Raw genomic sequence first — 22,135 nt, forward strand, 5'->3', positions numbered from 1 at the left:
GTTATTCATCAATAGGAGGCTGACAGGATAATCATTTTTAAAGATAACTGATTAGAAAGCAGAAGAAAACACAATCACATGCCACCGGAGGGATCCGAACCCACGACCTCCGACTTTCGCGCGGGTTCACAACATATTAAAAATAATTCAACCCAAAGAGCGTAAACAGTGCAACTTTTTCCCAGTATTGTCCTGCGCATGCGCGAGTACACTCCAGCCAAGCCTCCTCGTCTGTTATTTTCGCTGCACGTGTTCGTCCAAGAGCGACGTTTCCTAAGCCAACAACACACGTAATTAGGTGCATCTTCAAGGCCCTCCCATAAATACTCGTGCATTTCCAGTCAAAGCCAAACTTCGTTTCGAAGGCAATTATTAATACTGCTCGAATTAACGAAATTCTCACGACGGCACTGCTTTCATAAATAGGCTAAAGCGTAGGAAAATTTTCAGCTGGGAGGTAAGAAAGAAACTGGCTGACAAGTTTCTCACACTCCCTTTTTCTGACGCAAGCTGCGCAGGTAAAAACTTTTTCAGCTATTAAGAACTATTTTCAGAACTAGATTTGCTTTCTTTTTAATATATAATTGACACAGGAGCTCTCCCCATGAAATCACAGTCCTTGGGTTACATACGCAAAACAGCCACTGCAGCTTTGGTGCCCCTCCTGTCTCTGATGTGAACTTTCATGCTACTTTCGGTGTTTGAGAGTGCTTCGTTCCAGAGTACTTTTTCACCTTGGTTAGGAAAGGGAACATCAGTATGCCTTCGAAATTTCCTCCTTTACGAGATTTTAAACCACATATCTCATCGAGACGCACAGAAATAAGTCAGTTTCCAGCTGACAAAAACACGGCGGCATTATACTTCCAATTCACAGCCAAAGCTGTGAATCCAGGTAAAACAACTGGCTGCATATTATCGAAGATCGCGGCTTTTGCAGTTTTGACTTGGCCGAGAGCAGCATCTAAAAGAGAAGCAGTTTTACCAGGATCGCGCAAATATCCGGCAATTTGAGAAGGCTAGAATTTTTATGCAGCTAATATTTAGCCCTACGTCGGGTCGCCAAAGCCCCCTGTCATCATTTATGAGAAAACACCATTACAACGGTGTGATGGGATTATTTTGCCAGCATTAGTTATGAGGAAACGAAGGTTGAGCAATGCTCATACGAACCAGTATTGCCCGATGGCGGGGCATAGTGAAAGTATAGAAAACTGTCAGCCGGAAAATAGCCAGCGATGCATCAAGACGAGACAGTTAAGAGCCAAAAAGTATGCGACGTTGTGGTTACGAAATTGCCGACGCATCTGCCATTGCAATGTGCACTTTAAACTCCAACACAATAAGCTAAAAACATCAGGCGACAAAGCAGGAAGTGAAACGTACCTCCTATGCAAAATCCGATGCCCTTAAATACAATCACGTTTATTTGAAAGGTGAGAAATGGAGCCAAAAAAACGCGGACACGCGCTTTTTCTTTCCTCTGTTCCGAACCTTTGAAGTTATGCATCAGCTAGCCATTTCTGGGCAGAGGAGGAAGTGAAAACTGAGTCTGTCAATCTTATTTAAGTTATCGCGATCGGAAGGAAAACTGCATCAAGAAGTTTCCTTAAAAATTAGGAAGTGGCCACAATGCCGAACCGTCTAGAAGGAAGCCAGGAAAAAGTTGCAGTAGGCCTATCCGGCGGCCATTTTCAACCCAACGTTTTGGGACCGACTCGGTCCCAGGAATTCAGGGGTGCTTGAAATGTTACCCAGCAGCAGACATCCTCCTTCACTTTCCCTTTGTTAACGCGCGGCAAACACGGAGGTAGCAGCAGTGAGAGGATGACAGAAAAGGAAAGGAAATTAGCACGGGCCTGTGACTGGCGAGTTGTCACCACCACCACTGCAGGCGTGCTGATAGGGAGGATAATAGGTAGAGGGGGAGAGGAAGGATATGGCGCCCCTGGAATCTTATTCTTCATCCTGGAGGAATGCTCTCAACTGTGATCCCACCTTCCTGGTTTCCTGGAACTTTTTGACTACCCTTAGCTGGCAAGCATGTCTTGGGTGCTGTGATTGTTGGGCCATGCCTTTTTCGTCGTGTTGTCGGAACTCGGTGCAATGTAGTTGCGGTGGACAAAGAGAGAAGTTTTTGTAAGCACCTGGTGGCGTTCCTGAAACGCAGACACGGTGCGCGTCCACGTGGCTGCAGCAGGCTTTGTAATGCAGGTTTCACATGCAAGCCAAAACGCTAGAGAATCCTGCTGCCACGACTCAAAAACCTGTTCTGAGTCGCCGCAGCGATGAGCGGCGGGGTTCGAAAAGTTGGAAATTTTCGCTGCGACGCGGAAAACGCAATGCGATATTCTGTTTTTTGAATCTTTTTCGTGGTTTCCACAAGACAAATAGCGGTGAAATTTGTCGTAATTAAACACTTTATATATTTTCTTCATTGTCTTCGTGAACAGTTTTTGAGTCCCGTACACGTGGCAAGCGGCTGGTAGTGGCGCCCGATTCCCTCATGCAGCTGTCAAGCAGCAGCTTGCCTGGCGGCGGTACCACGCTAGCGGCGGTCAGCAGCCGTTTTTTTGTCATGTTTGTGTGAGCGGTGTGGCTCATCCGTTTGCGCTAGAAAAATGATATTGAGCGCATTGTAAAGATAATTGTATCTTCTTTCCGATGGTATGTGTCGCTAAAATCTATTCGCGATAGTATAATAGCAGTGAGCAAAAGAGCGAGGGGCATAAAACGATATTTTTGCTCGACTTGCCTGCGTTTGATGTGCTGTTTACGAAAACTACTGCTCCGAAAAGAAAACTGCTTCTGCAGCTTTTCGATGAAGTGTGACTCGAGAACCTCACAGGCAAGTTATTGAGTTATATTGGGTAGTTATTTAGAACTGGTGCCATAAATAAGTGTGAAATTTAAAAGAATGACGCATTAATAACTCCTAGTCCAATTCATAAATCACAAACATATTTACCAGGATTGTAGATAGTGCCCATGTTGTTAATTCTTGAAAATTTCATTGAGCTACATGTCATAATTTTATAGTTTTCATTGTTCAAAGTTGGTCGTAACCTTGAAACGGCCCTTTTTTGATCTGAGTTTTAGAAGCAAGTAAACGTCGTATAGGGAACAAATTCGGCACACGAATTATTTAGGAAATATTGCAGATCCTCTGAAGGCGGAATTTCGCTATCACAAACAGAACGGTAGTACTGCGCCATTCAATTGCGCCATTTTTTGGTGCGCCGTAACCTCCGCCAAATACATCCAGCGCGAAAGATCACTGTTATATTCCAGGCTTTTTTTACAGGAACTGAAGTCGCTGGTCTTAATACTACCAGTGATGTAAATTTTGGTATGATAAACGACTCATGTTAGCTCGCACTCGCCCCTTTGTTGGTCGACGGGGCTGCTGCGTTTGAATCTCGCGGGCGTTTTGACTCAACAATGGAGTTCCGCCGGTCAACGACAGTGGCGCTGTCAAACATTTTGAAGCAAGACTTACGAGACAGACGACTGACTTCGCTGAAACCTCTCCTGCCTTTCGGTCGTTTCTTCGGCTGCTCAGCAGGCTGTCATCGGCGTATCGTGCTGTTTTGCTTGTTGGTGTTTTTTTACTGTGCTTTTGTATTTGTGTGCAGCGCCGTTCTTTATCACTTTATCTTGCCAGTTTATTTTTGTGTAAAATTGTCAAATGGGGAATCGGCGGAAATACCTTCAGCGCAAAAGGTCGACGATGACAAAGCTTCGTACGCGCATGGCTGATGTCAGGGCCAAACGCAGGTGAGCCATTCGGACTACAATTTTGTTATTAGTATGTGCATTGAAGCCCCAACTGTGCCTGTGTCGCGTGCGTGAGCTACCTCGTAGTGTGTGTTATCGAGTGCGGTTTTTCATGAACGCGTGTGCAAGATTACCAGTGTCATGGCACTGTGACATTTCGTAAGGCGAGAGCAGAAATCTGCTGCATAATAATTTGTTCCTTAGCTGGGGGCCTGTAGAAGTGGCTCTAAATTGGAGAGTTGAGGGGCTTGTGTTTAGAAATAAGCGATGAGTTTTAAAAGTCACGGAGGGCATTGAGGGATATTTTATGTATATGACGACTCTCGTCCGGAGCATGCGCACGTCGCGGGTTGGATCCCAGATGTGGCAGATGGAATTTTTTTCTTCACTCCGCTCTGAAGTAAGTCTATAAACTGTTGGCATGTCTAAAAAATATACTACAGGTTATACAGGGCGATAAAATCACCTGCTAATTCTGCATTGCGCAAAACATTTCGCGTTTGCGTTTTGCATTCCTCCTGAGCTCGTTAGGAGCTCGCAGTGCGTGGAAGCGGCAGTTTGCGTTGTGGGGGGATGGGCACCTTTCTATGCGAGTGGCATTTGGCAGCTTATGTGTAGATTATGATGAGGGAGGGGCAAAGCGTGATGAAAAATCGTACAAGCGCACTGTGAGCCGTAGCTACTGCAGGTACTTTAGCACCGGTGATAAACTAGTTCTTAGCACCTGAAATTTTTTGCTGAGGAGGTTCAATTTTCTTCATTCATGCACCTAGCACGTGCCTATGATGCTGATTATCTTCTAGTTTCGTGCTAGGAGGCCGGTGCTTTCTAAGAAATATAGTTGTGCTCGTGAAATTCGCTTCATAACTGTGGCTAGAGAAATGCGCTAGTCAGTGCATGCTTCTGTTTCGTATTCACTGCAAGTAAATTCTCATTCTCCTACTTCGCTGCAAGAATAAATTGTGAAGTACAATTTAGGGATGTCGAAGAAGCGGTGGTAGTGGTTTATTTAAAAAAATAAATAAATAAAAAAGTGAGGCAAAAGAGTGTTGCCGGCCGAGGCAATTGCTATCTAATATCTTAAGCACCCGAGTGTTGAAAAAGGGGCCAGAGAGCAAAACTTGTGATGAAAGTGATGGATGTTCAAGTGCCGCAGATGAAAACTGTGCACTATCCAGTGTACTTCTTTTGACACAGTGAGAACCATGCCAACCATGTTATCAAGAAAAACAAGCAGTGTTTCATTGTTCCAGCAGCTTTGTATCACCCTGTATGGCGTAAGCAGAATATGTTTCTATCGTGCTCAGCAGGCTTTTATCCTAACATATTATCTGCTCTCATTGTTACAGTGGTAGCAAATGACTTAGACGTATGTAAGGACTTTTGTATGTAAGGACGTATGTAAGGACGTATGTATGCACATATTTTCTTTCCTTTTCCGCTACTGCCCTCACATTTTTGTATGATGAGAGGTAAGCATATGTCTTTTTGTGTTCCTGAAACTCTAAGTCAATGGAAAGTAACTGCAATGGTTGAGCAGTAAAGAACAAGCTAATACCCGTTTTGAGCACTGACATTTCCTGTCACTTCCTGGAAATAGACTCGCATATGACATTGGAATGGGCTTGTTTGCTTGCAGGCAGCCACCATGATGTGCGGGGGAGTTGTGCAAGGCATCGCAACGTGCTTAGCAGATGTTGCAATAAAATGGTCCTGTTTTTATAAGGAACATGCGTTTGTCTTTTGAAAATGCACATCAATGGAAGCGAATGAAGCCTTCCGCTTCTGCCTCTACCAGTGGAAAAGTGCATGTGTGGACAGTGTGATTTCACTAGCATTGTAGTGAATGCAAAGCATGCCCCCAAAATTATATGTCAATCACACACTGCAAGAAAAAAAGAATGCACGGATAACATTCTTGAAAGGTATATGGGAGCGTAGCTGGTGATATGCATGCGCACAATGCAGCACAAACAATGCCAGCATCTCTTGCCATTGTTTGCACTGCATGAAATACCGGTACCTTTCCTCAGCGGTGTGCAAACCACGGATACCGAAATCGTTAGAAATGAAATTAGTTGTCAGTCTCGGCTACATGGTATTATGATTGAAAACAAGCTCTCGTAAATGGCGCGGTTTCCGGAAGAGCTGCTCCGCAATAGTACAGCTACATTTGGTGCGAATGTCCCTGCACGAATGCGCGTGTAGTGTCTAGATAGGAGTAGGTGAGTTGCATAAATATGGAAGTCTGCTATGGTGCGCTTGCTGCTCGCACCGCTGGCACTTCCTCTATGTGCACGTGTCAACCTGCTCGCGGGTGCTCAAAAGGGGTGGTGTCCCTCATTGTTAGTCATGGCTGGAATTCCGCTCCGGTCAAGAATGGCGAAAATTGTGCTGCGGGCGTGCGGGGCAGCTTGTTGCATGCGAGTGAGAGGGGGAGCTTGCGGAGCGTAGTGTGTGTGTATGTGTGTGTGTGAGAGAGAGAGAGTGCGTTCGCCCTCTCCCTTAGTGCGCGCCTCACGTGTCAGGTCGCCGGCAACGCGAGGCTGCTGAAACTTTCTGCATCGCCTCGCGTAATGGAAATACAAGCAGGTGGGAAGGTATTCCCTCCTCTTCCCCCCTCTTTCTACCCTTTGTTTTCCCCCTCACTGTCATCTCGCTTTCCATTTCCTTCCCCCAGCCCCAGCTCTTTTGCTTCTAGACATGATAGCAGATGCCGGGGCTGGCAAGAATCCTTTTACCTTCCTTTTCATTTACAATAAAAGCCACTAACTACTACTACTCAGGATAGTTCCGTGAACACGAGGGGCCGAGAGCTTCCGGTGAAATTTTTTGGAAACCGGTATGAAGTCCTTTGGCTGCGTGGTCTGTGGATGACATTGGTGAAAACATTTCGTCTAAGAGCTATTTTTCAGCAGATTTCGAAGCCCTCTCACCAACACCATCAAGGACTTCAGGATAATTCAGCAAGTTTATGTGGGAAGCAGGTTTTACATCGCAAATTGTTTTTTGACCTGGTTTTTGACATAAAATGACGTTAGTGTCGGTCCGTATTCACAAATTAGAAGAAAGATCATAAGTATTTTCAAAATGGTGCTTGTCTACCTGATAAACATTTACGACCAGAGTTTCATTAGCGTGGTTACGAAAAAACCTAATTGGAAGGGGCCGGAACTCTACATTTCACCAGATCTGACGAACGCTTCAGCCTCTTGCTCAGGGCGGTTCCTCATGCTTTGCATTGTCTTCGCATTCCGGCCTTGAAGTAGCATTTGCCACAGCGCTTGCTTTTGTGTGCATGATCATGAAACGTGAAAAAAATCTGCCATAATTTACACAGACATCTATTTTCCTCAATATTTCATAAAATTCTAAGATATTACGGGAGTAGGCATTGCTCTGGCTGAATGTAACTTCTAAGTCAAAATGTTTGTTTGCACATGAATGAGCACATATAGCGATGGCTCTGCAAATAAAGTGTGCTCGCATGCGCGGTAATCTCTTCAGCTTCGCATATCTGTTTAGAGGCACTTTATTTTATGCTCACATAAAGATTGTGTTTATTATTATTAGCACAAAACGTAACAAAACCCCGTTGTATCGGCCTCGAATTTCAAGTTGATTCACTTAGGACACACACTTCCCCATTGAGGTAACAGCGTTTTCATTGAAAATCTGCTCCACTGAGTGCACGTGATCAATTAGCAATTTTCGCTCCTTCAAGTTGGCAGAAAAAAAAATGTTTTCACTATTTTCTGGGATACACATCTTAGGCTGTACATTTTTCGCACCTGAAAAAGAAACAAAAACGCGACTGCGCATACAGATTTGCAGGCAGGCCAACATGTGCAAAGAAAACTGGCTTCCTTCAAGACTTGGCCCACAACAGTAGCAGCTACTCAGCAGACCTATTTGGACAATTATAGGCACCGGCCGGATTCACTGGCGCCTGAAGCGCGCTCCTGCCACCCGGCCTGAGTCATTCAGCGCAAGCGTTTTCCCTCTTCTATCCTGTGAGGGCGGCGAGGCGTCTCGAATCGGGGTAGAAAGGCGGGGAAGGAGGGCTCGGGACCAACAACACAGGCTCAGAACCAAAAGTTGTCAATTTTGCCCACCGGGCCGCAACTTTTTGACGTCACGCTGCTTACAATAGGGAGGGGTTTCACAGTTCTGCGAAGCTGATGTTTTGCGAAGGCGATTGAAATGCGGCCGTTCCAATCCAAGCTTCTTCTGCAGCCAAAGCCAGGCTAGAAAGAGGAGACAGACCTGTGTGCCTCTGCTGCGGGGAGTAGGTAGAAGTTGTCAGGGCGCACCCACCCTGGGCGCAGTGGGGTTTGTAATAAAAATCTTTAGCGCGGCACCCAACCCTTGCTCTCACCGTCGTGGTGAAGCGGTGCGTTGAGCGTTTCTTTCCAGGAACGACGCTTGCTCGGTCAACAACGGCGGGGGGTGGGGGGAATGTGCTGCCAGTAGCCTTTAGGCGCTCGCAGTTACATGCGTGGTACTGACAGTCACCAGACTCAAGCGACAAGACGCGGTCAGGTTCGCCAGCGTAGCCTTGTAAAGTGCACCGGGGAAGGCGTGTCCACAGATCTCACCCCTTTCATTTTTGGCTATTGAAGCCAGCACTGCCCGTTACTGCTCTGGAGACCACCTGCACCCACAATTATAAATGCATTTTCGCAGAAAATATTCAAGGGCGTTCAGGCAACTCTGCAAACGCGTTTCTGAAGAACGGCAGATTGGGCTACTTGGAGTTGATTCATAGGGGTTGAGTGGACTTTATCTATAGTGGTTCAACAGCCCTGCCAGACACTGACAGAGAAAGATGAGACACACAGAAGGAGCCTCCTTCTACGTCGTATTTTTCTCTGTGAGTGTCTGGTGTCGCTGTTGAACCACTAACATAAAACATGCTCCGCCTGGTGGCCGCTAGGAAGGTACGCGAATCGAAAACTTGGCATAATGCAATACAGTAAGCCGTTAGTACAGGTTCGAGTATCCGAACTGCTGACATGATAGTACCAACACAGCAGCTTTTTTTTTTCTCTGCGCTATTAGCCTCCCCGGTATGCCTGCTCATGGATATAGCTGGGGGCATATAACAAGACGAAAATAGCTACACACACACAAATACGCGAGACCTTGCGAGCCTTGCGCGAGTGCGTTTGTTGAGTCCATGTGGAGAAAGAAAACAAAGCAGTGTGCACGGGCGTTATTGTTAATTTCCCCCATCCCCCTAGCTGACAGAGTCCCATTATCTAAAAGCGACCGTCCACCCGGAAAGACGTGTAGTCGATTTTTTTTTTTCTTCGGCAGCAGTGAAGAGAAATGAGGGCTGAGAGCCTACATGTTGCGCCGCCGGGGTGGGGGGTCTGTGTGCGCTGCAGGAAATCCAGAAATCTGAGTTTACCGCAGGAACTTCGCCCAGCGTACTTGTATATACGGGACGATAAAAAGTAATAATTTCTGAAAATGAAGTGGCATCATGTTTGAGTAGTAATTGCTACATTTTGATAGTTCTCAAATGCAATTTAGTGACTTTTCAAAAATGGTTTACCGTGTATGATGATTTTTGAAACCGTACCATTTTCCGTGTTTGAACGTGTTTGTGCGCGTGCGTGGGGGGATTTATACCCATGTCACACGGGCAACTTTAGTGATACTTTCACGAAGTGCACTCCCCATGAACGAATGGCACATTCATTGCGTTGTCACATGGCAAAAAAAGGTGCTATTTGGAAATCATGATAGTGACGATCGGTGCTGCAGCACATTGTGAAAATTAGTTTGTTTTCGCAAATACTTGGAAAATATTTCATAGCAGATGTAATTGCTTTCGCGTCTGATCGCATGCTGTTATCTAAGAAAGCATCACGAGCTGAGATTAGCAATATCTCTGCTACACGGGCGTTTCAAATACCTTCCAACCGAGTGTCATTCGAGTCGAATGTCGCCTTGTGCAGCTGCACGAACTATTCAACGGCATTCGGCTGACATACATTCAAGTTAACGGAGCTCCGCGAAGGCATTCGAGACTACGCGAGTGTACTGATTTCAATGGGGCTACATCCTTTCAAATTTTAGCAGGTATTAGTCTGGAAAGATTCTTGTTGTGCTTAGCTCCACTGTTGTTTCTTTTGGAACAGACATGTTTGTTCAGAAAAATAGCATTTGCGTAGGATCTGGTGTTGCACCGGTGCTATGCAATATATTTTTATCTTCCATTGACCGTGCCTTAGCACCTTCTGCTGACGACGGGTCTGTCCTGCGAATATTCAGATATGTTGACGAGCTAACCGCACCTTGACGCATGGTAGCACTTTATAAGGAATCTTATCCCTGCTTAGACAACTAGGGAAAAGCCTTGCTTTTACACACCATGAAAAATATTGCGGCCAGGTATGGCGTGCCTGTTGTTTTCTCGGCCACGAGACAGCTCAGCGGTTTGTGCACACGTAATGGGCGAAGAAAAAAGCACCAGTGCGAAAAGAGGCATGGTGAATGCTTTGCGGATTGTGCAGTTGGTGTGGTATATGAAATTCGCAGCATGGGAGCACTCAAAATCGCTAGAAAAGGGAACAGGATCTAATTTGCCTCTTCACTGCGCAGAGTGGAAATGTGAGCCGGCGCTTGACAGTATCATGGTTCTTGGTAGGAGTTGCGAATAAGACAGCGCGCGAGGTTCTTTGGGGCTTTTTTTTTAACATGACAGACGAAATAAGTGTTACTGCAAAATTTGCAGTTGGACTGCAGTTGGACCCTTGATGCCTCTTACTCAAGCGCTTTTTTGAACGTACTATCACGATCAAAAGAAATGCGATCACAGTGCAGGTCGAGCTGAGTATTCAAAAGAGAAACTTTTGAGAAGGAAAACCGAGACTGCTCTACTCTCTTCCTCGATTTTTTTTTTCACATTCCCTCAAAATGCGGACTCAACTCGACTTCTGTCGGGCTCATGTATTTACGGGATGAATACCCTGTGTTGGCTGACCCTCTGACAACCGGTTCCGTTGCGCAGTTTCCACAGCTATTCTAAAAGATTTTTTTTTTTTCAGCGAGAGAGCTATCGGGCGCTCCATGTTAGAAGTAGCACAGGGAACGCTGTGAGTAGCTAGAGAGGAGGCGGCCAGAGATGATTATCCTAGGGCGAAGACACGATCTTGCACCCCTGCCTCGCGCTATGGCTCATCGGTTGAGAAGCGCTGTCCTGAAACGCCGCCAAATATTTCGAATCGGCTCCTGGACAATGCAGACCACTGGGAGGCCAGATCTGCGAATTTCCGCTACCTATCGCCGAAATTCACTAATTGTGCAAGGATCGATTCGCCCCAGACCTCAGCGTGAGCACAAAATGTTTTCTTATGCTAGAGCAAACATAACGAAACCTAGCAGCAGAAGCGATTTCAGTTGAAAAGTGACGTGAAAGCAAAAGTCCACTGATTCTGCGGACATCAGCTAGAGGACTACCACGGTGCGTATAGCTCTGACTTCCCGCATTCCCCGGAATGGAGAAAAAATGAGCCTTTTACTATACAAATTTACTACAGAAACAGTGCCAGTACAAAAAGATGGAAGGTGTGTGTGGGGGGGGGGGGGGGGGGGGGGGGCTAGTGCAATATTCACATTCGATCGCTTATTTTCTAGACAGATGCTGCCGTACGCTCACATCCGTGTTCACAAGACAGCAGGGAATCACAACTGTTGGAACTATCAAAATTTCGTGCCGATCACACGATATCAGAAAAGCAGGAACGTTGCCTCGTGTGGCAACAAAATGCAGTTCCAATGAATGGATGGAAATACTATGCTAAGGCCACAGTAGGGAGAAACTCGACGCGATTGTAATGAGTACTTATTAGCTCTTGCCAGCTATGTTCCGCAGTCTCCAGTCGAAGTTTCACAGCCAGTGTTTCCTTCTCGTTTTTCGAACCTTGGTGGTGGTAGTGGTTTATTTGACAATAAAAAGTGAACGAAAAGAATGTTGCCGGCGGCGGCCGTAAGCGCTTTCGGGATCTTTGTTATCATGCATGGATGCGCGGGCGGAAAAAAAAAATTCAGCATTACTTGCAACGCATCTCAACATCACAGACTGAAACACAAAAGAGTTTACCTCTCCCAAGCTGTAATCGGGAACGGGTGGGAGATGAAGGGGGCTAACACACTGTGATATTGCTTTCTTTTCCTCTCCGCAGCTACTGACCCAACGACTTGAACGCAATATGTTTGTACCATTTTGATATGCCTTATTCTGCCCATTTTCTCTTATTTACTGTTACCATATCGGCTTTCTCTTAGAATTCTACATAACACTGGCAGTGTGTGAGTAAACAATAAAAACACTCGCCATGATTCGAAATCTCGGGTTGATTTTTCACTGCAGGTGTTTTTCCTGGAATTGCGAAATAAACATTTGCATGGCGAACGGGAATCAACAGCACACAAGTCTCACGCGACACCCGCAGCTGCGTAGCGTCACGCGCCTTTGACGGCAGAAAAGGCTTTGACAACACACATGGCAACCGCCCTTTGAAACCAAGAGGTCATCTACTAGTCCACTGCATCCATTTCGACATCATCCATATTGTTTTACGAAGGCCATAGCCCATAGATGTCTTGTGGCCCTTTGTTATGGATGCCAGTGGAACCTACGAAGCTTTATTTTGTAATATTGGTTGCCATGGCTGCCGCTGCTGGTCATCAAAATATTGTTCAGGGTCGTGAGAAAAGAATAACTATAAAACAACGTGTACAACTCTGGAAAAAATGGAAACAAAACATGATTTCTGTAAATGTCAAAGATATAGAGACTTTCCGCATTCGAAATAGTGCCTCCTAAAAAAGAATCGCCAGGCACCATGGCAGGGCCACCAAGGGGTGCGTAGGGGCGAAAGAAGCAGTACGAGTGTGCCACACACGTTCGAGTGCGGTCGTCATTGTCGGGGCGTTTATCCCCCTCCGTGACTAACCGCCTCCTTCTGCCAAAATGCGATGGAGAGGAGGTCAAGGTAACGCAGAGAGGAGGACCAGACCGTCTCGGAGGAGCGCTTTTTCGCTTCCACGGACAAGTGGAGCCGCCCTGGTGGTTGAACTAACGTCTTGTCCAAGATGGCCGCCGTGGTACCCCCGCCTTAATATTCGCTAAGAAGGCTGTAGGCAAACACCAGACCTAACCAGGCGTGCTCTCCTAACGACAACGTACACGTGTAGGGTTCGTGCTTCTACTTCGGGTTGAAAGACGCAAACGGGCCGGCATAAGATGGCTTCGAAGTCTAGTATACAACGTCCAGTAGTGTTCATGCCAGTGGTGAGCACGAAGTCTCGAGTTCGATCGCAGCCATGTATAGTGATCACCCAGACGGACGCGTTAGATCACCGCAGGCAGCTGAAATTAATGCGAAGCCTTCCGCTGTCCATGATGTGTACCAGTGCCCGATTGATGGCTTCGACATGGAAAACTGCGTCTTTTGAACTGTTATTGACATACTGCATATTAAAAATTGTAGGACGCTTAAGCTTCGCCTTTATGAGTGGAACGCGACAGCGTGTTGCAAATGGTGGTGGTGTAATTAGGAACGCGTTTTTCGTTTTTTCATTTGTTCCGATGAATTCAGTGATCTAATGCAGACTCTAAATTTTGTTAATTACCACAATCAAGGATTGCGTTACATTCCGAGCATTTCTACAGCTTTTATTCCCCTTTCACCATTTCTTTCAATCGTTTAATTAATCAGTTAATTACAATAATTTCATTAACTCGTCATAGCTATCACACACCGATCAATCGCTAAGAGCTAAAAATCAATCGCTAAAAATCAATCAATCAAAAAAATAAAACAATCAATAAAAAATCAATAAAAAATCAATCGATAAAAATTACCACGACAATATTTTTTCGCACAGCCCCCAATTATTTTGGACACGTGGAGCCGAATACTACTGCGCCCTTTCAATGCAAATATGAAATTAAATTAATTTTTATTACTTGCTCGGGGCATCTAGCTAACTTCCGAGGCACATCATGCTGCCAGCATAAGAACTTTATGTAGTATCCAATTGAAGTCACAAAAGAAAACTGGGAAACCTGACATTGCTCTGATCTGGAAACCAACGGACAGTGGATATGCAAATCGAGAGCTGAAAATTCATGTCTGTATCTTCCCGCCTTTCTTTCATACATTTAGCTAACGGGAAGTTTCACTCGGCCCAAAGTACACGCTGGCTAGTATTATTCTTCGGCATCGGATATGCGGGGATGTGAACTAAAACAGCTAACAAGAATTTTCTTAAACATGACTTTTCCCATGTCCTTGAAGAGAAGTTTATTGGACTCATTATTCATACAAAGGCACCATAGTCCCTCACAAAGACAAAAACAACAAGGCAGCGACTACTGTCGCTCGGTACAAACAAGCTATGAAACAAGTACACGACGGCGACTGCTGTCGCCGTTCACACAAAATCATTCACAGCACAGAATGTTCAAAGGGTCCATAATGTCCAGGCATCGCGGGGGGATGCACGCTCACTAAATACGATGAACACGCACCGACACCGCGCACCACACACTCAATACGGCAGGAGCCGCACCGTCACGCGGCCCCCGCTGGCGGCGGTGAAGCGGGTGCTCCACCGCCGCAGGAATTCGACTTCTGGGAGGGTCACATGATCTAAACACGCCTGTTGAAACAAGCGCGCCCGAACCCTCTGCAGCATGGGGAACATGGCGCGTTGAGGAAGGCCCTGCAAGGAAGCGACGCCTCTCTGGCGCCACAAAACAAAGGCCCCGACGCGCAGCAAGAGCCGCACAAATGCGTCGCGCGGCCTGGTGTGCGAGTCGAGGCTAACAAAAAACATGCGCGACATCAGCCGCCAAAAATTGCGCGCTACGACGCACTCAAAAAGCGCGTGTTCGAAGGTCTCTGTCGTACCGCACTGGGGACACCGAGAAGAAGGAGCGATGCCCCACGCGGCGATCCGGACCCCCGTTGGGAGGACTCGCCACCGTACCCGCCTGCTCAGCTCTAGCTGTTCAGGTGTAGCCTCCTGGATGGCAAGGAGCTCTCAAACGCGGGAGGCCTGCGTCTGAGAGACGTCGACCTCGGGCAGGGTGGCGGTGAGAGTCTCGGCCGTCCGACAGACATACCGGAAGAACGCCGGCTGCTGTTCGGCTGAAGGACCTACGAGTTCACCAAAAAAGAGGCGCCGCGAAGTCCCGAGAAGGTAGGCGAGGAGCCCTCTTCCCGGGTAGTCGGTGGCGTTGACCAGGTTGCGGACGCCTCGAACAGCAAGCACGCTGCACATTGTGCGCAGGTTGGGCAGGCTGAACCCGCCCATGCGCGTGGGAAGACGGAGGAGCGCGCGAGCGACGGTCTCCGTTTTTCCCACCCAGAAAAAACTGCCACAGAGAGTGGCCAAGCGGCGCGTAAAGGTGCGCGGCGGACAAGCGACGCGAGGTATATAATAGAGCGGCGCGCACACCGATGACCTGATGATAAACGCGCGTTCCGACAGCGACTCAGGCGTCGCTCAGCGGTCGCTTTCGACTCGGTCCACGAGTCGCGGGCTAGCTCCCCCGAGGAGAGGAACATGACTCCTAGCGCCTTACAAGCCGGGACCCACTCCAACTCGCCCAGCAGGTCCGACGCGAAGGCCCCGAAACGCAGAACCTTGCTCTTGCCCCTGTTGAGGAGGGCGCCGGACAGCTCGCTGTAACTGGAAAAGAGCCGTACAAACGCTACGAAGCTGTCCGCGTCCCTCAGAAACAAGGACACGTCGTCAACGTATGCTGACACCTTCACCTGGCCCTGGCCAGGCAAAGGGAAACCGCGAATCGACGGAGACTCTGCTACGCGACGCAAGAAGGGGAAGGGAAGGGAAAACTTTATTTACACGCAAGAGCGGGTCTAAACATAACACGAAGAGCATAGGTGACAGGGGACAACCCTGGCGAATACCGCGCTCTATCCCGAAACGTGCGGTCAACGCTTCGTTGAAGAGCAAGCAAGCTGTAAGATCGGAGTACAGCCGCTCCAACCGCTCTACGAACTCCGGAGGAAAGCTGAAAGCCCCGAGAACTCCAAAAAGGTATCGGTGCTCGACCCGATCGAAGGCTTTAGCCTGATCGAGAGAGGCGAAACAACCCGGAATTCCTGTTCTCGAGGTGAACGTGAACAAGTCACGCGTTAGTGCGAGAGACGAGAACACCGAGCGTCCGGGAACGCTGCAGGTCTGCGAAGGGCTTACGAGCACCGATAAAACCTTACTCAACCTTTTAGCCGCCGCCGCGGTGGCTCAGCGGTTATGGTGCGCGGCTGCTGACCCAAAAGACGCGGGTTCGATCCCGGCCGCGGCGGCTAGAATTTCTTTGGAGGAGAAATTCTAGAGACCCGTGTACTGTGCGATTTCAGTGCACGTTAAAGAACCCCAGGTGGTAGAAATTTCCGGAGCCCTTCACTACGGCGTCTCTCATAGCCTAAGTTGCTTCGGGACGTTAAACCCCATAAACCAAACCAACCAAACCAAACCATCAACCTTCTAGCCAGCAGTGACGCCACGATCTTGTAGTCTGCGTTTAGGAGAGTGATCGCTGCGGGTGAGATCGACACCCGCCGGGCTTCAGGATGAGCACTACGCGGCTCTCTCGAAAAGACTCCGGCCTCTCGCCGTCCCTGACGAAGGCGTTCACCATCCGGAGGAGGTGATCCTCCAGGACGGTGTAAAACCTAGCAGTTTAAACAGACAGATAAAAAACCAGAGTCACTTAGGCATATAGCGCGTTATAAAGTTCCCAGGGTTTACACACATTATGGTAAAAGGACACGACAGTTCTATATACCCTACCATTTTAATAAACTACCTGCTCAGATGTTTGGTTGTGATTCGTTGACGGCTGTGAAATCTGGACTGCAAGCGTGGTTTGAAAGTTTCAAAGAAAGGAAATACTGATTTGCTTTTTAATTTCTATCTTGTTTTTAAATTTGTGTTCCATTTATTAACTGCAGATTTTCTTTGCTTTACATAATTCTCAATCGCTAAATTTGTTGACTGAACTATATGTAATATTTCGACTTTGTGTTATTGTTTTTTTTTTCTTTCTTCTTCTTCTTTTTCTTTATGGATTGTAAAGTGTGCACTTTCAACGTTTTGTATTCACCGCATGCTGTTGTGACTGCCGTGGCCCGCCCACAAGCGCTTGCGCTTCTGCGGGCACACGCTATGTACTGTGTATATATATCTTGCAATAAAATTCCTGTATGTATGTATAAAAGCTGATGGGGATGCCGTCAGGGCCTGGAGCTGAGGCGGCGTTCATGCCCTTAACGGTGGCGAAGAGCTCTTCCGCGCCTACGGGAGCGCTCAGCTGCGCGCCGAGATCGCTCGGGACCTGCGGTATATATCGTAGCGCAGAAACTACGGAGGGAGTCCGTGAAAGAGGCGTCGTCCCGCCTTTCGGCCTCGGAAGCAAACAGCTGCGAAAAGTGACGCGTAAATGCGTCAGAGATGTCAGCCGCGCTGCTGCTCCTTGTACCGTCCGGCAAAACTACCTCCTCCACGCGGGCCTGTCGCTCCTCGACAAGGCTACCTGCCCGTACTTGGCGTAATACGGTCGGATCGGAAACCGGTCGGCCCTGTACGAGCGCCCTACTTGCTGTTCGCGATGACTGACGCAGGAGTGTGTGGTAGCGCGCCTTCAAGATGTTCAAGTAATCGCGCATGGCGAAAGTAAGCGGCGCGCCGCGCTGCATGTCTATCCTGATAATTCAGTGCATCTGTCCTACATTGCACTTTTCGATGCGAGGATGTTTTTCTCAGGCAAATGCTGTGCGTCCCCTTTTGTTGTGTTAGTTTCCGGCATTTCGTTGCAATCTTGTCTATGTTTTACTCACAAGGCATCAGCTTTCATCTTTATCTGATGCCGCCGCTTAGCTATATCTCCAACGTTGTTATCATACTCCTGCCTGGAGTGTGGTAAAGGCTTTGAGTTTGTATGCAAGCGGCGATTTTTTGGGCCTTGTGACGACCATTGACGAAAAGTTAACCGTACACAACATCGATCTTTCCCGATGCATATTTCCGGTCAAGATAACCGTACGCCCCACCGATCTTTCCCGATGCATATTTCCAGTCAAGATAACCCGCATGATGTTGGAACATGTCCGTTTGAAGTTTGTATACACAATTCATTCGGGCTTGTTTGAAATAGAAGTGGGACTTACAATAACATGAGTGCGTTAATTTTATGACATTTGCCTTCCAAATGCCTTTTTAAGCGAAAAGCTTCACTAGGGTAGTCAACACCGAGGCTAGCGTGGGCCCCGTCATCAGAAAAAGCCACAGGTGCGCATGCGCGAACTGCGTGACGTCACGGTGGACACCCGAACCGCGCCGTAAGGGAAGGAAAATGAAAAGAAAATTGGTTTAAAGAAAGGAAACGAAGCCTGCCTCTCTCATATCTCGGTAGATACCTTGAACCGCACCGTAAGGGCCTTAAGGAAAATGAAATGAAATGAAAATTGGTTTTAAGGAAAGAAAATTCCTGTCTCTCATATCTTGGTGTACACCCGAAAGGAATGCACGCCACAGTACATGTCTCTAAAGCAACCTTCAAGACAGCACCGTATTCACTACATGGGCGGCTCCTCCTCCGCCTTGCCGCAGCTTTTCGCTTCGAGATATCCAGGCTTAACTTCAGCTAAGCTACAGCCAATTTTGTTTCCCCGAATTTAATCGAAAATTCCTCTTATTGCAAAGACACCAATCCCCTTGTGGTTTTTTTCAATTCTGTATTTATGAAAACGTCCAGTTTGCAGTTCTGAACACGCGGGTGATGACCAGATTTCCTGTGACATCTTCCTGTTTCCCGGAATTTTGGCTCAACTTTGCGGCTTCTACCTTAGAACGTATGTCATTAAGCGTAGAAAGTTAGGCTAGTTGGTTGCTAGTACTATTGTGAGAGTGAGTGAAGAAACTTTATTTCCGCCAGAAGAAGACCCGTGCCCCTCGGGGTCCGCACGCAGGCGTCCGGGGAGGGGCAGCGTCGCAGCTGGAAGACTAGCAACGATATAGTCGCGCAGCTTCTGCTGCCAGGCGGGTAGCGTATCGTTGTATGCTAAGGTCGGCACTTCTGAGTATTGTCAGACATTCCAACGGCTAAAAAGACGTGGACGAAGGCAGACAGAGAGGACGTGCTGTCTGTCTACCTTCGCCTTCGTCTTTCTAGCCGCTGGAATGTCTCACAATAGTACCTTGGAACGTGCACTTCTCGTTTCCGTTTTTTTTTCCAGGAACAGGAAACTGCTAGAAGATGGTCCCGTAACAACAAAAGCTGCTGCGCAAGCACCTGAATGGGAAAGGGGACTTAGGCAAGCACAGCTACAGTCCTAGCTGTGGGAGACCAGGTGAATGGAAAGACTCACTGGATGAACTTCATCATGAACGTAATCCAACTTGCCCAACTTTCCGCTTCACTGGATGAAGCTAGTTCCGTCATCCTGCTTCTCAAGAACTCAGATGAATAAAATATGCTGCGTTGGTCCCCTAAGCTGTCTCGCATCTTTGCAGGGAAAATATTGTACAGTGATGAGATGGGTTTATTTCCACATAGAAGTTAACCCTTTGAAGGTTTTTGCCGTATATGTACGGCGGCGGTTTTCTGTCCCGCAAGGTCTGTGCCGTACGGGTACGGTTTCGATCTTCCGTTTGAAATTTTGCGCCAAAAGAACAATGCGTGCTCACTGGGGGGTGCTGCCACCTCTTAGGACTTACAAGAAGTGTTTGAATTTTGTGCTGCCTTCTTACGGAGATAAGCAGAACTTATGTCTAGCTTTAGTGCGGCGGCTACACCGTGGCGGCGGCACAGACTGCGGCAACACCCCTTTTGTAGTTTTGGTTTCGCCGCGTGATCGCAACGGAATCGCACGAAATTTGAGTTTTCTTTTTGTGAGCACTATCTTGCAGGGGCTGCCGAAGTTGATTTCTATCTTTATTGGCGCTGCTCTTAGCTTGCTTATCACCGTTGCTGACGAGGTATTCTCGCCCTCTGTGGCAACGCGCCTACGCGGTTTCGATTCCGCCGCGGGATCGCAACGTAGTCGCGCGAAACGTGTTTTCTCTTTGTGGGCACTGTTTGCAGAGGCGGCGAAAGTTGATTTCTATCTTTATTGGTGCTGCTCTTATCTTGCTTATCACCGTTGCTATTCTATTCTATTGAACATTTTCCAGTTGTGAGTGATGCTGTCACCAAAGTACTGTTCATAATTTTTTTAACTTTTATTCTCGATTATATACATTTTGTAGATTCAAGATCCGCAATAAAGTAATTTGACCACCTGGGAAAGTTTTCTTCAAAATAATTCGACCCTCAAAGGGTTAAGAGTAGTGCTGGCTTCGCTCTGAAGAGGTCAGACAGGCGTGATTCATCGGGGGACACATATTCCGTACTGCACTGCATTATTTTATTTCGTGACTAATGGCCACTGGCAGAGCTGATCGCGTCGAATCATTGCCTCATAGTTGATTATGTCGTCGACTAAGAATATGTTCGTGAAAGAACGCGTGCAGCAGATAATACGTACTGAGCCTCAAGATAATAGAATTATTGCATAGCATGGTTGGCGATCCGCTTTCGCGGTGCGCTTCACACTTGTCCGAAAAACCGGCGAGCGAATTCTCTCACCGGAAAAACTATAGAAAGATGTAACTTAAATAAACAGCAGTTGCTAACATTGGGCCGCGGGGTCTTCTATTACTCCGCTGGCTAATCGCAACTATAAACGAAATCAGCTTTTTAATGTTTGAATACACCAAACAACCCACGTATCAATATTCTAGAGCTCAATAATTTTTTTCTTGCGATAAGCTTCTTACTCCAGCCCACCACGTCATCGCTCGCAGCAAACACAGATATGGTTAGAAACGAGCATAAATCGACGCTATTTTGTTCTATAACCGTATGCACGCTTGCGTACATTAAACGGGGCCACATTCCCGCTTTTCGTTCAGCGTATACATAGGTATAGCCGGACGGTAATTTCAGCCTAGTGGCGCCATCTGCTTGTCAGGACCGGAAGCATTACTCTCAACAAACGCACGCAGATGACGGGCGCGTGGCGCCATCTTGTGCTTTTATTGCGTCGTGCGCAGTGGCGACTCGGGGAAGCACATCGCGTGGACAGCCGGAACTCGAAGGGAACGGTTCATTTCAGAATGTTCTACTTTGGGCGAATGTGCCTTGGGATGTTTGGTGCAAGTTTCTGGCCGTAATGTTGGGAATAAACAAAGTCACGTGCTGCACCTGTTGCTCTGATTCGATAAAAAGACTACTCGTACATCAAGATGGATGGACAGTTGGGCAAGTTCGTAACGGTTCATATCGTAATGGCGCAGCGCAAGAGACGCAAGGCGTACAGAAAGAGGACAAAGGCAAGCGCTGATTCAACAGAAATTTTAAAATAAAATTAGTTGCGAGTTAGCCCTTGTCTTTATCCTCTTTCTGTGCCTCATGTGTCTCTTTTGCGTTGTACTAGAGTCTTTCTATGCTTTACTAAAATTATTAAAGGACTGTAGCTGTACCTTCCAATACGTGTACCCGTACATGACTGCAATCTGAAATTTTTCTAAGCAGAATTTCTCCAGTACCAGTACTCCTTCAAACCACATCACACATTGCTCAGTAGGCGCGCTTAGTGTTTTGGGGGTGATATGTGTTTGTTTGGGTTGATGCCTCATCACGTGCACAGAAATGTACCCGGCGCTCTCCCCCTTTGAGTTAAAACAGGGATGCGAACGCGATGAGCAAGTAGAGGCAGGTATCAGTGAAGGGAAAGCGCCATTGTACCCAATTTGGCTACAGATGGCCCAGGCTGACAACAGTCTGGAAGCCTCTTGGCCTGAGGCCAAGGGTTCCCAGGGGCCCTAAGGTAGGGGCCCCTGGGCACCTCGAGCCTACTCTGTTTTGTTATCCTGCTGAGGGGGTATTGTGAAGTCACGACAGGGTAAAGGAGGGACACCTCCAAACCTGTTTCCATTCACCACTGAAGTCGTCTTGTCTTTGTCTGTCTTCCCCCCATATGACTCACTATCGCCGTTTACAGGAACGCGACGCCCTGCTGTGGCATTCTGGCTTCTGCAAGCTTCTCTCCCTTGTTAACACTTTCACCCTACCCCCTCCACCTTCCACATGCCCCTTTCTCATGCTTTCAGGGTCTTTGGTATCTGAAATGTCATCAGCAAAAACGCCCAATGAGCAAAGCAGACTTCCAGTGATCTGGTACTCACCCGACACTCATTGGTGAAGACGTTAGCTTGTCGCCGCCTATAAGATAGGGTGCGCCCAATATGAAAGCTTTCCAGTGGT

The 22,135-nt window shown here is 47.4% G+C and overlaps 1 pseudogene; it reads left to right on the plus strand.

Annotated features, from left to right (window-relative positions):
• Nucleotides 1-22,135, plus strand: part of LOC149327124 (alpha-tocopherol transfer protein-like) — a 563,535-nt pseudogene that overhangs the window by 117,013 nt on the left and 424,387 nt on the right.

This window comes from Amblyomma mixtum, chromosome 10, assembly GCF_055824585.1.
Source record: "Amblyomma mixtum isolate Tamu chromosome 10, ASM5582458v1, whole genome shotgun sequence".
In the NCBI taxonomy this organism is placed as follows: Eukaryota; Metazoa; Arthropoda; class Arachnida; order Ixodida; family Ixodidae; genus Amblyomma; species Amblyomma mixtum.